Below are 17,723 nucleotides of genomic sequence, written 5' to 3'. Positions count from 1 at the left end.
GAGTGAAAAATCGCCATCGATCTACCTTCCTGGAAGCTGGAAGCATTCTCTTTTTCTTGCCGTCACTTGCCAGTTTTCTTCCGCCGCCGTCTCGTTGCCAAAGCTGCTCGAAATTTTCTCGACTTTATCAGGGAAACCCTTATCAAGCTTGGACCTATCCTCGCGTTGTTGTTAGCTCGCGGATACGTGCTCGTGCTACTCGCCACTTCTTTAATGCACACTGATAAGCGACTCAAGAGTTACTACAGTGGTCGAGATTTCTATAAAGTCATCTTCTTTTTCATAGATATTTTAAAAATATCACCATTTCTGTGTGTTGATTTATCGTATCTGGTCTTGTGCCTTGTAGACACTCGGATAGAGGGACTGCGTACTATTTACGTTTGTTTTGATTTCTTTCTGTGTGGTGCAGAACACAAGTGCGAAGTTTCTATAAAGTTACTTAGTGTTTCTCTGTATTCTGAGCAGAGAACTACGGTAAACTGCGAATATTCTAAAAGTATTAGTTTTAGAACTCACAGAAATCCCCTGTTTGTTATAATTTGATTCACGTGTATGAGAATGCCGAGAGGAAAAGTACTAACAAGTGAAGAAAAAGCATTAATCGATGCTTATAAAGATATAGGCTGCTCTAATCGCGCAATTGCTAAGAAAACTAATCGGTCATATACTGTGATTAATAATTATATCAATTTACGTGAAAATTACGGAAAAAATCATCTTAAAGGTAGTAATAAAATATAGTCAAAGAGACAACATTCAATATTACTGAGGTCTGCGGCTAAGGAAAGGGAAAATGCAGCACAATTTCGAGCTGAATTGGAGCTCCCAGTAACAACAAGACGTGTGCAACAACTTTTAGATTCTCTTGGACAAAAATACAACGTAAACCAGGCCTTAAAGAAGTACATAAACCGGCCCGTATTGATTTCGCACGGGCACAAAACACAGTGACTTTATAGAAATTTCGGCCACTGTATTATTCACTTAATGCTTTAAATCAAGTTTTACCCAAGAGTTAGTACTTCAGTCAAGAGATACTCACAACTACCGACTCTAAATTGTTATTCAACGCAAACTGCATTTCCTTCATAAAGGAGCAATCAACAGGAGAAAGAAATTTCTCAATTGCTCGAAGACAAAAGAACGATATACAAAATCGGATAAAATTCAGATAACATTTGTCAATGACCAAGCGACGAGCCTACAGCGTAAAGAGGATCTTGCGAAATTGACACGGGAGACGGATGAGGATGAAATTTTAAAAAATCGTCTCCGGAACAAAGAAATCAGAGTCGATAAAGATTCGCGTGACGAATCGCTGGTGTGTGTGTGTGTTTTTTATCGTCGGGTGAAACCATTCGGAAAAACGTGTAGCGGCGGCGTGTCGCAGAGGAGAATGATTTTCAGCGTTCGAGCGCGCATATAGACGTCGTGACGGGACCCTTGACATTTTGTAGCGTTATATGCTGCCGGTGGCGTTGCTTCTGCCATCCTCGTTGGGGTCTTGGCCCGCAGAACAGATGCCAACCGTCACGGCTCGCCGATGGCTGGAAGGGTGCCTCTAGATTGAGACACGGTGGATGACTCTAAATGGCATTCGGTCCTCTGCGCTGCCTCCCTTTCCTTCCTCTCTTCTCGCTCTACGAAATCGATCTCTTACTCCGAGTTAGTCTATCCTATCTTCTGTTATTTCTACCAAGATTCCAGCATGCCCTAACGCTAGCACCGGGATCGAGTGACGCCTCCGTTCGACCATCGTTTCGGTATCGCTCGATAGCCTTCCGTTCCAACCCTTACGTCAATAACCAACATTTTCTGCGATACACGTGATGCACTTCACAGTTTTAACACTAGACTTCTCAACGGAAATGTTAACCGGTGCACGATTCGGGTTTGTGACATCCATGAATAGAATTTGTACCGTTTTATTTTCCCTTAAATGATCTTGGAATTAAGAAACCAATTTTGTTTTTAGATTCCTCTTCTCATAAGGATTAAAGTAGACAATTTTTATTTTGCATCAAGATCTCCAATCTGATTCGAACTAGCGAGAAGATAAGCTAGATAGGCTAACCAAGAATTTTATTAAATTATAAAAAAAAGTTAATGTTTTCGTATTCTTTAATTCTCCATTTCGATTACATTTTTACAGAAACTAGTAGGTGCAACATAAAATAGAAGATACATTAGATGAATTTAGTATAGCTGGTACGCATTATAACCTATCAAAATGATTAAAAGCAGGATTCAATTATTATGAGCGTCTCCTACAGATCACAATGAAAACTTCAGGAATTAACTTCTTACCGAACCGAGCTATTGCAAAACCTGACACAGACCGCATTACTATTTAGTAGGGTGAGAAGAAACGAAATGAATGCATTAGGGGATGATTCGCAGAACGGTCGACACGAACGACGACCGAATGATCGTCCAATAATCACTTAGCCACGGCGATCGAGCGATTGATCGCCGAGAATGGATTCGAACAATAAGATGACACGGTTGTCTCGTCGTGTTACGCACCGGTTCGAACCATTCGAAGCATTAGCGCGTGTCTGGTGTTTAGAGGCTCTAGAAAGTAATTGAGTTGGCCACGCGACTCTTCAAGTGGCTCCCTACCAATGCTGCACAGCGGGTACCTACCAGTCTCTTCTTCTCATTGCTAACCACCTGTTTTGAGTCCTCTCTCTCTCTCTCCCCATCGCCTCTCTCTTCCTCTTCCTCTCTCACACTTATATATCGTCTTTCCCTGTTTTCTCTGGTGCACGCGCGAGCAATAGAGAAAATAAATACACGCGCTGGTTGGCCACTCGAAATCCACGTTGTCTATTGTGCGAAGGGTTTGACATACGGCCGATGGGCGCCACCGCTCCCCAACCCCCCAAAATAATGCACCGCACTACTCCCTTTCTCTTGTTGTCATTCTGCTACCCCGTATGTACCGATGCTCCCTTGCGATCTGTTTACTCGTTTTCTTTATCGGGATAAACGAGTACTACAGTGTGCTCGTGCGCCTCCGAGTTTAAATCATACACCCTAGGATTATTTGATTATCCGGTTAGTTCTTTGATTCGGCTCGATCTGCGGGATTTTTTAATTAACCCGAACCTGGTCAACCAACTCGTTATCTCAATTCCTTTCAACTGGCTTTTTAAATTCAACACATTTAGTTTTACAAATACGTTCGCAAAACGAGATCAAATTTGCCTTTTTCGCCAGCATTTCGAGTCCAGCTTTCACTGGCGCCGTTCTCAAACAGCACGGTCCAGCCCAAAAACCCTAAATTAGAAGAGACGTGTGGCGACCGTCGCCTTCAGCCTCGACCATCGAATCCGTAACCCGGCGCGGTGGTCGGACGCGGGCAAAAGTGGTCTAGGGTGGACGATTACAAAGCACCATGGTCTCTATCTCGGCATCGCATTCTCACAGAGGTCGATTCCTCGAAGTAGCAAGAAATAATATTTCTCCCGAAGCGAGGGCGTTATTTTCATCTCTGATGAATTATAGCTGCCCGGGTACGAGAAAGGAAAAGAAAGAGGGAGGGGGAGTCGCGATAGTAATATCGGAATAGCTGATTGACATCTCGGAATTCGTCTGCGTTTATTGGTAGCATGCAGAGGTAACACGCGGGGCTGCGGGCACGGACACAGGCTCGTTAAGCTGTCGAAGGGATGGTATAAAATAAGAGTCGAATAGCTGGCATAGCTTGGCGCCTCTTGGCTGTCCGTCAGCTCCGAGGAACTGCGGAGGTGCCCTCCTCTTTCTTTGGCACCCCATCGACCCCCCTGCCGTCCCCCCCCCCATGGAATCCTTCATTGCCCCACCATCCCATGGTGTTCGTCTTTCATCATCGGGGCGACGTATATCGTTCCTCGAGGCTCTCTCTCCGCAGAAGGGTTTCGCCGTACCGAGAACTAAAAGGCAGGTTTAGGAAAAACGGGAAGTCTTTGCGCGCCTGTCAATCAGCCGTCCGCGGTTTTGCGGCCATCCGGTTAATGATGATCCACTGCTCTATCTCGTCAAGATCGTGCGTCGTCCTGCCCCGGCTCGTCCGAACATGTCCCGATGAAAATAGCGAACGTGATTGTCGCGATCCTACTACCTATACCTATACCCGCAAGCCACCGAGACCATGGAATCTTTCGGACGACCTCGAATCCGCTTCTTCTCGATCGGTATCGGCGCTCGCCGATCCGTCACGTACCGAAGCTCCCGATCCCTCGCTTTTATCCGCGAGACGTCGACAAATTCGTCCCGCGAATTCTCCGAACTCGAAGATGTACCTGTTAAGGCAACGATTAGGATTGTATGCATTCGTTGCGGCCGTTACTCGAGTTTATGCGATCGATTCGTTTATGCCCCTCCGAATTGCGTTTTCGTCGCGGCGAGTCGAGCAGCTCGTTTCCAGAGTTGTTCCATTTTAGTACGGATTGATCGACCCGGTTTTCTTGACAAAAATTTTCTTATCAGATTTGAAAGTCAATTTTTATTACAGTCACTATCATTTTTGTGTATTTACTTTACATTTTTATTCGAACGGGCGAGCAATGTTTTTGAGTGAGGCGCTTTTTTCGGATCGCCCGGGAATTTCGAGAGAAATGTATTTTATCGAGGAAATGAAATTAGGCGAACGGACGTCTGGAAACGCGGCGGAATGCCCGTGCGTCAATAGAGGCGACGGACTATCATCTGTAGATAGAACGTCGTGAGAACCTCCGCGGGTATTTTACATGCAAATTTATAGAGATCCTTCGGACACCGGCGTATCGAAGGGAGATGTATCCTCCCGGGACCGGAGACACCAGGACTAAGAGCGCTTCCTTGTACTGTCACTCTGCTCTGTTCGAATCAATCGCATAAATCTCGACGCATTGATCGTCTCTTTCGGCAACGCGGTCGCCTCCGAAAAATTTCCAACGCCGAGGAAAAAACCGACTGTGTCGGAACGTTGTTATTCATATGAAAATTTCACTTTTGTTCAGAAAACCTGAGAAAATAGGCACGTGAATGGAAATAGTCCATCTGGCACCTTTGTAGCTAAAAAGCTGCACTGTTGAACTTTCTTAGTAGCTCCAAAAATCCTAAAAGAGGATTCTGCTAACTTCTATTTAGTGTTGTATATACATATAATATTTTCATAAAGAATACAGAATACATAGATCTTTGAAGTCGGATGAATACGTATTTCTATGTTAATGCGTAATTGTCTACAGATAGAAAATTATTTATGCAAGATAAAAAATGTCTCTATCAATTGCAAGATATGGAGATCACATAGAAATTGATTTCTCCTCTTAACAACTTCAATTATAATTGTTTTCATAAATCCTGCAGTCTAAAATGATTTATTAATGATTGCATTATGAAGAAATATAAAACAGTAAAAGATTTTTAAAATACAAGAATGTCGTAACGTTGCTTTTCGTATAACAAAGTCGTTAAGGGATGAAATCAATTTTTACATTATTCCTGCTTACCACAATCAATGCAAAACATTTTTATTTTGCATGAAGATCCGCAGTCTACACATAAGATTTTGTTTAACGGTTTGTCCGACGTTCTCACGTCACATAACGTTTTTTTGGACACAGAAGAAGGCTTATGTGTCAGCGGATGAGATTCTACAACCGTTTAGGCAATGCTTAAGAGAGAAAGATGAATTCAACGAGGAGATAGATGACAAATGCCTGTCTCGGCGCGGTTGATCGAAGAAAGGAGATGGAAAAAAGAGATCCTCGTAAAGCGGGAGGGACGGAAGAGCTACGTGAACAGTTTCGTAAACAACGGTTCATGAATACATTTGCCTCTATTGGATTTCGTTCGATCGAATCCGTGTAGGCCGCGCGGACAACGCGCCGGGCGAGATCAGGATACACCGAGCTCGGGCACTGGCTCTATATGCAGACGTTTTCGTTCATTCGATTGTTACCACAGACACAGAAAGATTTTCCCCGGCCGAGGAAAGTGTACATCGAGGAGGAAAGAGGATGCTTTTGGTGACCACCCTTCGCGGGAAAACGCGGGTTCCCATCGGCCATCAGCACAGTGCACCCCCAGAGTCCATTCGTCCATTCGTTGGGCCGGCCGGGTTCCCCAGACTTTGGGTGTCGGGGGTGGACAAGCTAGGCTGACCGGTTGCCATGGTGACCATATGGATTGATCCGAGCAAATATCATCTCCGAAGACGCCCGAAAGAATCGCCGGATTTCAGAGAACAGCTCACTAGATTTCTCTCCTTTCCTTTAGCCCCCTCCCTCTTCTTCAGCCCTCACCCCCTCGTGCTTTATTCCCGCCATTGTTCTACGGACCGACGCGGCTCACGCCCGAACAGACCGAGCAATGGGAATTGTAAGTTAGGGGATCATCGTTGGTCATCGAGTCCGGTCATTCGTTTCCGCTGATGATCGTCTTGCATTAGCATTGCTATCTTTCAATTCTAGCCACGAGATACTGTGAACCGTGCGAAATGCATTTACCATCTTCATCTATTAAATTTTATTTATCTCTTCTGAATTTTTCTGCTGAAGGTCATTTGAAGGTCATAGTGTTACAGGTCATTGGTTTCGCCTTGATCTTAGCTGTCATATAAAACAACGCGTTGACCGTGACATTTAAAAAGAAAATGACTGCACGAAAATTTCTTTGCCCACCTTTGTTCCTTCGTTTACCCTTTCTTTATATATTATCACTGTAGCACGATGTTACAAATGCTGACATAATTTGACTTGATTTTTTATGTAATCAAGGAAAATTGAATTTTTGCAGATTCAATGAACTTTTGTTTAAAATTTTCAAATATGTCTTTTGACATCTTTGGTAGAAATATTGTTAATATTATATGGAGTACACTAGGTTGCCTGAATTCTGACAAAAGAGAGAAAGAGAGGGAGAGAAACGATTCTATTAGAATGCGATCAGGATCGTAACAGGGCACGTGGACGAACAGCCGGCCCCGCAAATATTCTTCGCGATCGAGGGGTCTTAATTTTCCCAGTATTCGTCTCGTCTCGCGCCATTTGCCCGGCAAAATAAGCGGAGAATTAATCGGGACTTAATTACCAGGTTAGGCGGGTACTTGTTGCAGTAAAGCGAAGGCGTCTAGTGTACGAGGCGTGTTAGGGTGCCGTAGCGTAATAAGATTCCCTTTAATGGCATTACACGCCTCATTGGGACTTGGCAAGTCCGAAGTTCCCGCGACTTTACGCTGTGTTTGACTTAACCGGAAGTTACCGCCTCCCGGTCGCACGAACGAACGAACGAACGAACGAACGAACTCGAGCCAAAGAGGGTTTAAGTCTCTCAACGGATTACGAATTGCCCGGGACGGTGTCTCGGAACTCGTCCCCGAAAAATCATCGGAGAACCCTTCTCCATAGACGATTCGCCAGAGAGGATGAAACTGCAGAACATCTACCTAACCTGCAATTTCGATGATCTTCCAATATGTCGAAGGAATCGACGTGTTGAACAACTTTTTTCTGTAAAATTAGCGAAGGTCTCGCATAGTTTCCGAGATAGAGTGGTATATACAATTAAGCATCCGCAATCTGGACCGAATACGGACACTTAAGTGAGGAGATTGCTTCTGCGAACACAACTGAAGGAACGACAGGGGATGCGTGTGAGCAGCATTGCCGCAAAAATTCCCTCCGCGGCGATACATAACGTCACGTTCCGAGAACTATCGCACCGATGTACCAATAGAGGGGAAACTAGTGATGTCATGATCCGAACTAGGATAATGATAGGACACCTACCCTCAGCTCGAATCTCAACGTCACTACCTGGGTGAGACTACGTTATAACTCCATGACGTCGCTCAGGTTCTGACTATAGCACTTCTCCCACTATTTCCCCCCGAAATTTCGGGTACCCACACTTTATAAACTGTTCGAATCCCAATCCGATCCTCAGTAAATTTCTCGACTCGTCCCGAACCCGAATTTGCCGGTATCCAAACATTATAAACATTCGACTTTTCGATCCGACCCGAACCCGAAATTTCGGGTACGCGCTGCCCAGAAGACGTTTGACCGGTACGGAATTCGATCGTCGATTCTTTTAAATAAATGCAATTCAATTTCTCCGGTCTCTCTCGACCGGTGGAGAGTCGATACACTCTTTTTCTGACCTCTCGACATCGATCCGCAGGCCCGTAGACCACAGTGCCGCGCATTCCATGAAGATAAACTTCTCAGTTTGGTCGCGATGATCCATTAGTGACGTTGCTGCGCCGTGTTTGCGCCTAATGCGGCGAGGCCCGGCCGCGAAAAATCGTATTTGGACAATTCCGTGAAAAAGCATGTCAGTGCGCTGATTAATTACGCCATCGAGGGGGGGCCGCGGGTAAGGCAGCGGCGCAGGCGTAAGAAAGGCACGTCGCCGAGTCGGCCGAGGGCAATTAATTAAAGCGTCACTTGAATTTACAACGACGCCAGAAGGAGCACCGGCCACCAACGAAGACCGATCAAAGCTTCATCTCGGCATTACGATCTGGCAGGCGGCTGTCGACAGGCGCGAAGAAGCCGAGCACCACGTCGACCCGCGTCCGTTTTGCACGGCAAAAACCGATCAGATGGAAATCCAGGTGTTGGGGATCCCTTCTCTGCCGAGAGAGACTCGATCCTGACCCATGGGGGCTGTGCGCGGACCAGCTCCATGGTGTGACCATCGGGTCCCGGGAAACGACCTCGAGAGTCCCCCGATCTGGATGCAGCCGATGCACCGACCGTTCCCCAAAGTCTCCGTAGGAAGTCCCGGCCGCAAGAAACGCTCAACACACATTTAATAGCTTAATTTATAATTCTCGCCGCAAGAAGAAGAAACTCCCGGTGAAAGGGGGAGGGGGAAGGAAGGGGAGAGGAGGGAGACGGAGGGCGGGAGGGAGAAAAAGAGAAGAGTAGAGGACCCGCGGATAAAGTTAGACGGCCCGTGGGCAAGAAGAACGCGGCCGAAGCGGGAGGACTGATCGAAAGAAGCGCGAGGCAGAGGAACACAGGGTTACCGAGAAAAACGGACCACGAAGAGAGAGCGGCGGAGATAGAGGGAGAGGGAGATACCGGAGATTGTGCGTCTAAGAAGAAGAAGAAACCGGTGGAAAGAAGATAAAACGGAAGGAATGCCGACGCCGCCGATGTGATGCGCCGTGCGCGCGCGCGCGCGCGAGCAACCGAGCTCATGGCAGCACCGATGGAAACTGTTCGACAATGCGGTGCGACGATCATGGGACCTTTATATGGAGCGTCGTCCCCGTGGGTGGTCCCCCGCAGGACGTCTTGCCAGGCGTCATCCCGGATTCATCGGGACGATCGGCGCGTTGAGAACCACCGATCAGCTAACCTAGATGGTAGCGGAGAGTGAGATCGGGCCGGGACGCGCACTGAATCACTCATCGTGCTTAGATGTCGACGCTGTTGTCGTTGTCGTTTGGTCGTCGTCGTCTTCGTCGTTGTTGTCGTCGTTGACGTCGTCGTCGTCTTCGTCGTCGTTCGCCGTACTCAGAGAGCTCTCTCTCTCTCTCTCTGCCACACGGAGGCGAGCTATTAACTCCCGAGCACTGGTACCTCATAGCATTCTACAAGGCTACATTATTTACTACACCGCTACTTGTCCGAGGAAAATTATTACGAAGCGGACTCTCCGCCGATGAACGATCCACCGTGTCCGCTTTAATTCAGACCGATTTTTACCGACCGGAATCTCGGCACCGTTAATCGGTGTACCAACAATCCGAGGCATAGTTGTGGACTGAGCAAATCGGTTTCCACGCTCGCGAAATCGGACATCGAAGCAAACAGTTGCCGTTTGGGCTTTTTGGAAATCCTGTTCGAACGGTTTGTTTCAGATAATGTTTTAAGAAACATATGGAAAAAATGTCTTGAGAAACATATTTTTAAAACGTATTGTAATGGAACAAGTACTTTGTAATCTGAGTAATAATTAGCAGGGTCTTTATGAAACTTAAACATTGTTTACCCTTACTTGACAACGAATGAAATCTTTTGCAAGTTCATTCGTTCTGGGGAGCAGGCCTAGAGAATTTTATTTTCCATGAAGAGATTGTCGGTCTACCGATGACCACGTCGCAAGAATCCCTTGCTATTCCCGGAAAGAGTCTAGGTACATCCCATAATTTTCCTCTCAAATAGTGACAGCCATTTCAACCCCTTGTACACCTGTTTACCTACCTGTAACGACGATAAAGTGGCCGCAATACTCCGAAATCCCGGCCGTAAATCAATACGAGCTAGAAAATAACTTCGCAATAATTCACGGGAGCGCGGGAATCCCAACGAAAGGCCATTGCGTTGCCTGGTGGGAAATTAAAATAAATCAAACTTATCTGTTGCTCTGGCCACTTGCCGGTGTTGATCTGGTACGTGCACGGTATTCTGCGTGGGTGAGCGTATGTGTAGGTTCACACATAGCCACGTGCACACGTAAGAGGTTAAACAGTGCGCGATAGAACGACGCCGAAGTAAAGAAATATATCCTTGACTATCGTAACTGTCTCGTCGTTATTAAATAACGTCTCTTCCCTTTTCTTGGTACGGTTGTTAGATTTCGATGTTTAGTATTTCAGAAATAATTTTGGTCTGGCGAACTTTCGAAATCTTACTAGTTTCAAGAGCTTTCCTAACTTTTATGGGCCGAGGGGTCTGAAAGAGGAACTGCACAGGAACGGTAATTGCCGGAGGATCTTTAAGTGAATCGACTTTGAATGGTTCATTCGTGGAGTATTGTTAAGTAAAATTATCCTGCTAGACGCATAACCTGTTCTTACATTTTTATATTTAACAAGATTCGAAAAACGGTTGAGTACATTATCCTGCACTGCTCCCTCTTCTCCTTTCGAAAAAGTTGCTTAGATATCTCTAGCAATCTAAGTGAATGCCCCAATAATGATAAGGACATCACCCAAGTGATACTCTATTTCTAAGATCCACAAATATTTACCACACTCTGTCAAGGTTTGTATTTATACATATGTATAAATTCTAGTGGTCGCTAATGACCTAGATGTTGATTCATTCTATATAAATAAATAGATTAAAAGTAAAAAAGATTCGAGAAGAAAAATGTTCATAAAAGTACAGAGACTTTATAACTAAAAGATAATAAAAGTCGTTGCCAGCAGTTAGCGAGTAAAAGATTTACGAAAAAATTTTTATGATAATGGATCTAAAGACAGCAACCTGATCGCAGATCAAAGTTCCACCTTGCAGGCCCGATCAGTGCCAAGACGATCATACTCGGAGCAAGACTTATGTCTGATGGAACGGTAAATTCAGCCGTCCCTCTCCCCCTTGCTTTTCGTGAATAAATACGGTTAGTGGCCAGCCAAGACCCTTTAGATCCCTTTGACCGTAGGGGCACCGTGCGGGGTGGTGGTAACTGGTAAGTGCCTAGGGCGACCATCTGTGCCCTTCTGCGCCTATGCTGTGCCACGTGGATCGCGCTATGGTTTATACAGCATTTGTTGCAGCTATGTGCATGTATTATCGTTAATGTTCCGGGTAAGCTGAAGTAAGGCAACGCCTCCAGGAGCGAGTCCTACAAAGGCGAGCAAGGATACCTTGCGCAACAATCTAACCGAGATACACGTATTTTCATCAGACAAAATGACCCACGGCATTTTCCAACTTGTTTCCCCCTTTATTTATTCAACCCTTATGGTCATATACTCTTGCACCTAATCATTACAACATCGCTAATAATTTTAGAAGGTCAAAACTAATTTATTGAGACTCTTCAATGCTTTTATACCTTTTACTGTTTCAAATTGCAGCTACCCTTTTTTTTTTTGTTTTTTACTTGATCCTTATTTGACACTCGCAGTTCTCTATGACGCCCAATAATATTGTATATTTGGTGGTTGAAATCCGTTTTTTCAAGGCCTCGAATGTAAATCAATTTTTAATTATACATGAAAGTAGAAGCCGTGCATCGCGTGAATGATCGTCATCGTATCGCGATCATCTTGAACAAAAGTCGCCGCTTACGATACTATATCTGCCGCCCTTTATCTTTACGCCATCGCGCACTAAATTACACGGACACCGATCGTGACTAATTAACTATCCTTTCCGGCGATATCGATCGAGTAGCTCTCGGTACAAGAGAAAACAATAGCCCGGGTACGAAGAATCGCGACGATCGCGGTGACCGATAATCGCGAAGCCAGGCCGTTACGATAATTTCGCAACGCTCGTTACCACGATAATCGGTTACGCTCCTCTCTTATTTTATTATCGGGAATTGCCTCTCCATGACTAATTCGTGGCGCGTAGATACACGTACACGTGCATACGTGCACACATACACGGCACACCAGCCGAAACCATGCTCGTCTGGCGGCGATAGCAGCATACGCGATGAACGACGTGTGCGAGAGAGGCGTATACCCCGTGTATTAAGTTACGCTGCCACAGTTTGGTAACGCTGGGATCGTTGAGTCACCCCCCTGCTGGGACACCTCCCCCAATCGGTGGCATTTTTTTCTCGCTGCCGCTATGTAACAACGACGAAAAAAATCGAATTTTGATTGCAATTCGTGCCGCGACCTGTAAACAATACGCTACCTCAGGAAAAATCCGCTCGATCGAATACGAGCCTGATTCCGTCACATTGGACACTGGGCCATTTGGTCCGGAAAGTCGGGAAAAATCTTTTTTTTTTGTGAACTCAAATGACACCGAACTTGGCCTTTCCGCGTCGTTATTTTACCACGCTTATATTAACTTAATAAAATACATAGCATACACTAGCAAGTATAGGCAGATGTAAAAAGTACAACAATTGTTTGCAGCGAGAGGAATTATTTAAACTGCATAGTAAAATAAACGAAATAAAATTGTGTAAACATGAGAAAATGATTCACCACAATTCGGACACGACCGTACAAAGTGCCGGTGTCGAACAATGTCGACATCGAATGAGCATACGACACACCCTACTTCCACGGGTGCGCGGCTCTCCCAACCCCAAATTGCCAATTTTATCGATAATACGAATCTAGTAATTCGATAGAGATATAATGCAAATTCAGTTAATTGTTCCTTCAAAAGGAGGAGGCCGAAAGGGAGTCGGCACGACCACGCTTTCTGCCCTTTTGTTAGCCGCAGGATAGCCGGGAGGGTAGCATGAACGGTGTTAGATATCTTCCTGCAAGATTGAGTTTCCTTCTGCATGTGTTATCGATGAACGAAGGACATGACTGACATCGGAACAGACCGTGCAACAGGAACAGATGGCCGGGATCTATTTTCTCTTTCGCAGAACGTCGCGAACCGTGGTTTCACGCGATTCATCCAAAAACGCGCGCTTTTCAAACTTCCAAAACATTGGGTTATAATTAGAATATGTGAAAATATAATATTGGATAACAGAATTAACAATGCAAGAATCAATCCAATGCTGTTAGTAACGAAAGAGAAAGTTATGGTTTTAGTCTTTCATACTTGTTGGAGAAGCAATCGGTGACAGCACAGTAGGAAAATCACGAACTGAATTCATTTTGCACAACACAGTAAGTGCTGCAATCTTCGTTTACCCTGACCAACATATTCTACATTCGATCAGTTATCTGAACGCAGCTAAGTCTTTGGTACACGTAGAAACTACAAGACGACCTTATTTCGTTGTTAGCGGACTGTGGATTTTATGCGTTTATGACGAAAACGGGTATATCAACTGCTAAACAGTGGAAACTTTTAAAGAATTTAAAGGCACTGTTCTATTGTTTCCGACCTAATAACATTACTAAGAAAAGAAATAAATGTCTGTGTAGTTCTTGAGTTTTGTAATGAATGCAGACAATCTTTATGCATTTATGACAAAACTGAATCGGTGTCAAAATTAGTGAGCGTATCGAACATATTGAGATTAGTAAAGAAGAATTTTTACCTTGTATAAAGATTTACAATCTAATAGTTAGAAAATTAAAATATAAAAAATTTTGAAAAATAAAAAATTTAATAAAATCAACCGAAAAAATGGTGATTGTTTGCCAGTGAAAAATTAATTTGTTTCACTGGGATTGATATGGAGAGCCTTAGTTTCCGTGAGAGAAAGACTGATTTGGTGGGTCGAATGGCACCGATAAAATTCGATCGGCAGCGACGCGTGAAACCACGCCTGTTCATCTTCCCTGAACCAGAGCCAGATCGTATCCTCTAATTTTTTAAACGGCCATTTAAAGGGTTGCCGTCCTAATTAGCATGCTAATCGGAAAACCGGCGAAAGTTTCGAGCGTTGAGACCCCGGGACAGAGTAGTCCTGTTAAAAAACAGAGCGACGAGAGAGAGAGAGATAGAAACAGACAGCGCCGCGACGCTCTCTCGTTTGGCGTCGTGTGTACCCTCGTGATTGTTCGGAATAGATAAGAAGATAATTGCCTCTACCACTCATTCTCGCCACACCCGAGCAAACGAACATGCAGCTCGCGTGATGCCCTACGCTTCCACACACCTTTCCTATCCTATTCCTATCTATGATATCAGACAGATACACAAGCCCGCGGAGATAAGCGCGACCAGAAAATTGGAATTAACGACAAGATGTCACCGAGCGAACCAGTGCCCTCGGAACACGTTAGGCTCTCTAATACAGTGATCCCGTTGCTTTACACAAAAATTGGGACTGTCACTTTTCTGTAAAATCTGCTTCCAAACCTATCCGATTATTTTTTTGTCTAATAGTAAGAGCCGTTCAATGCAAAAGTGGTGCAAGTCACAACAGTTAATGGAATTAATTAAGCAAAATTTCTATAAAATGTAATATCGTATTGCAATTATTTTATTTAAGAAAATTTTATTCCTGCAAACAAATATTGATTTGCACCAATTTTACAGTAACCGGCTCATACAAATGTGCTCGTACACATACCCCCAATTGATCCAATTTTCATGTTTATCAATTTATTTGAACCATGGTGGGTTTAGTTTATATTTTCTCGACAGGTAATTATTCACATCGAACGGTGTTCCAGGTAGCATCCATCAGATAAAAAAAGAAATAGATTCCATGTGCGAGTCATGTATTAATTTATCACTTGAGTCATCTAGGATTAAACATACATACGTACACTGCCACAATCAGAAATACTTGATTTAAATTGTACGTAGAATTGATAGTAATATAAATATTGTATTTTATTCGTCCATGTGCAAACTAGCTTGATCATGATCAAAGTTGTAACCCGGAACAAACTTTGTTATCTAACACAATTGAAACAGATCAACTTTATAATGATGAACACTTTTTTTATCTTTTTTTCACCAAGCACAAACCAGATTGATCACAATAAAAAACTTGAAACCTAAAACAAATCATCTCGTCCAAAGCTAACGGGATTGCAGCTAATACATTTTTGTACCGATGAAATTTTCCTATTTTTTTTTTGTTTGTTCTCCACGCACAGATATAATTCTGCAGGACAAACTGGATTATAATAAAAATTGAAATTCGTTTTCTAGCCGGTCGGACGTGTATTAAATTTAGACGTTTAAATCGCAATTTCGTTCGGCGACACCAGAACCAGTACCTATCGAAAATCGTTTCGAGAGAACTCGGATCATTCGATTCCGTATCACGTTAGCTATGGCGCAAATCTAATAGAGTGCCTGCAGCATCAAATGTCACTACTAGTTGTAGAGGGGTCGCAGTATTGTAGTTTTTGATTGGCTAATCCACCCTAATCTAATCGAACGTTCCCCGACATTGTAGCCGTTAGAGCTGTCCTGCAGTGTCGTTTCAACCAATCAGTATTCAATTACGATGTACAATCTTACCGTCACTCGGTTTACGACTGTTCAACATTTGACACCGAATGTTGCAACATTTAATTACTCGTCGCAATATTTTTAACCTCTCCTCGAACGATTTACACTTCACCAGAAGAGCTCTGCTGCGTTGACGCGGGCTTTTCTAGCCCATTTACATTTTATTTTATATGAATTTTTAAAAATAATTTTTAAAGCAAACTAACAAGATTTTTGTCTTCGTTGTGACATAAAATGTTGTTCAAAGGTCCTTAATCGCCGATTTTAAAAATTATTAAATAATAGTAACGTGCTCATATTTGTATTACAAAAATGTACTCAACAGCTTGACGATAACGATCGCATGCTAATTGTTTATACGGGTTACGCAACGTGCATACAGATACGGTCTCCATTAGATTGCACTCGGAGTTTAGGAAATTTTAATCGAGCGTACTGCAGTCAATCAGTCAGCCCCGACAGCAAGGTGCATCGATGTTTCGAAGATCGAAAAAAATGTTGCATTGCGCGAAACCGGTTTTCTATTGCAAAGAGAGTCGCGACCACTCGAATGTGGTTAAGGATTATTCCAAGTTTGATGATATCAAATCGTCCTCGGCGTTCTACGCATTGAATTATTCCGAGTCCCGTTTGCTAGACTGGTCCCTATGGAATGTATCATTCCAATCTTCTTCAGTAGCCAGGACGCAAGCCTCTTGGTACGATTTGCAAAAATCGAACGAGCTTCCTGATACTGAGGAACGGAATCACTCCTAACAATAAATTAATCATTGATCAATCAGGTGCATAGCCCTAATGTTAGAACTATATGGGCATTCGTCCTCAAATAGTTACTCTTAACAACAAATTAATCATTGATCAATCAAGTGCATAATCCTGATGTTAAAACTTTATGGACATTCGCGCGTCCTCAAATAGTTAATATGAACATTTTAGTGTATATTATAAGCCGAACACATTTTCTCTGCGCCAGCTTAATGACCAAGCAGATGTACTTCTAAATCACGTCCCAAAACGCATAATCAGTGTATAATAGCATCGGCAACATCTACGATGTAGGACCGGCTGATAATTCTGTGGAATTCCGTGTTCTGCTGGTAGAAAGAGAATGGGAGTTAGTTTATCGAGCCGAGATGCTGCACGGGTGCGAATATAGACATCCAATACACCCTAAGACCAAGATATCCGAGCACGATGGTGCACGCGAGGGTGCATACATTGTGTCGAGCCACCCTTCCCTTGGACGACGCCCCAGTACCATTCCCCATCCCCACTGAAGGCAATAATACCGTGTTCTAGTGGGCTACTACGACGGCTTATTATTTTCCTACGGCTCATCGAGCCCACTGTGCTCGCTATCAATTACAGGACATACCGCGCGAGACCCCTTCAGAGGACTTGGACGGATCAGCCTAACCGGAATCCCATCTGCTAAACTTTTGCGTCATGCCCATTTAGACACCGCACTGACCACGGTCGCCTAAGCGGCTAATTCTTGGGTGTGGAAAGTCCACTGTGCGATCCGGCGTCTTAAGCTTCACCCTCCTGTCAACACCTGGGTACCTGGCTACCTGGCTTCAATTTGTCTTGTTCACAACTAGCAGAATTGATGTATTAAGTTGGGACGAAAGTTCGTAGCGGTTTTCAATTAAAATTCAAAGACAAAATTAAGATATCTACTCAATGACATATCTTCCATTCTCTCCTATTACAATGCACCATTTCGAGGTAACTTCTAAAATCATTTTTCCACTGGCATACGTGTGACACTCGTTCGCAAAGTGTTATAAACTGATTTTTCCTTTGACCCCCTGTGGTACCAAAAGAGACATTGTCACAGAGGTGTTCCGTAGTGATTCATGCGAAGAAAATCAGCGAGCCAGTATCGAAACGTCGGACAATATCGCCGATGTCGTTCGAAGCAGCCATCAAGGT

General features: G+C 44.0%; 2 protein-coding genes across 6 annotated transcripts in view; one reads left to right on the top strand and one right to left on the bottom strand.

Annotated features, from left to right (window-relative positions):
- Positions 1 to 17,723, bottom strand: part of LOC143209196 (uncharacterized) — a 194,934-nt gene that overhangs the window by 133,414 nt on the left and 43,797 nt on the right. Inside the window, exon 4 of one of the 2 annotated variants that reach the window (XR_013009061.1) lies at positions 1 to 17,723. This exon is cut by the window's left edge and continues 41,248 nt beyond it. The exons of the other annotated variant lie outside the window; for it this stretch is intronic. The gene's annotated coding sequence lies outside the window, so the exon portion shown is untranslated. 2 annotated transcript variants of the gene reach the window in all.
- Kn (EBF transcription factor knot) overlaps positions 1 to 17,723 on the top strand; it is a 96,928-nt gene that overhangs the window by 42,008 nt on the left and 37,197 nt on the right. The gene's annotated exons all lie outside the window — the stretch shown is intronic.

This window comes from Lasioglossum baleicum, chromosome 5 (assembly GCF_051020765.1).
Source record: "Lasioglossum baleicum chromosome 5, iyLasBale1, whole genome shotgun sequence".
In the NCBI taxonomy this organism is placed as follows: Eukaryota; Metazoa; Arthropoda; class Insecta; order Hymenoptera; family Halictidae; genus Lasioglossum; species Lasioglossum baleicum.
This window is presented reverse-complemented; position numbering and strand designations above follow the sequence as displayed.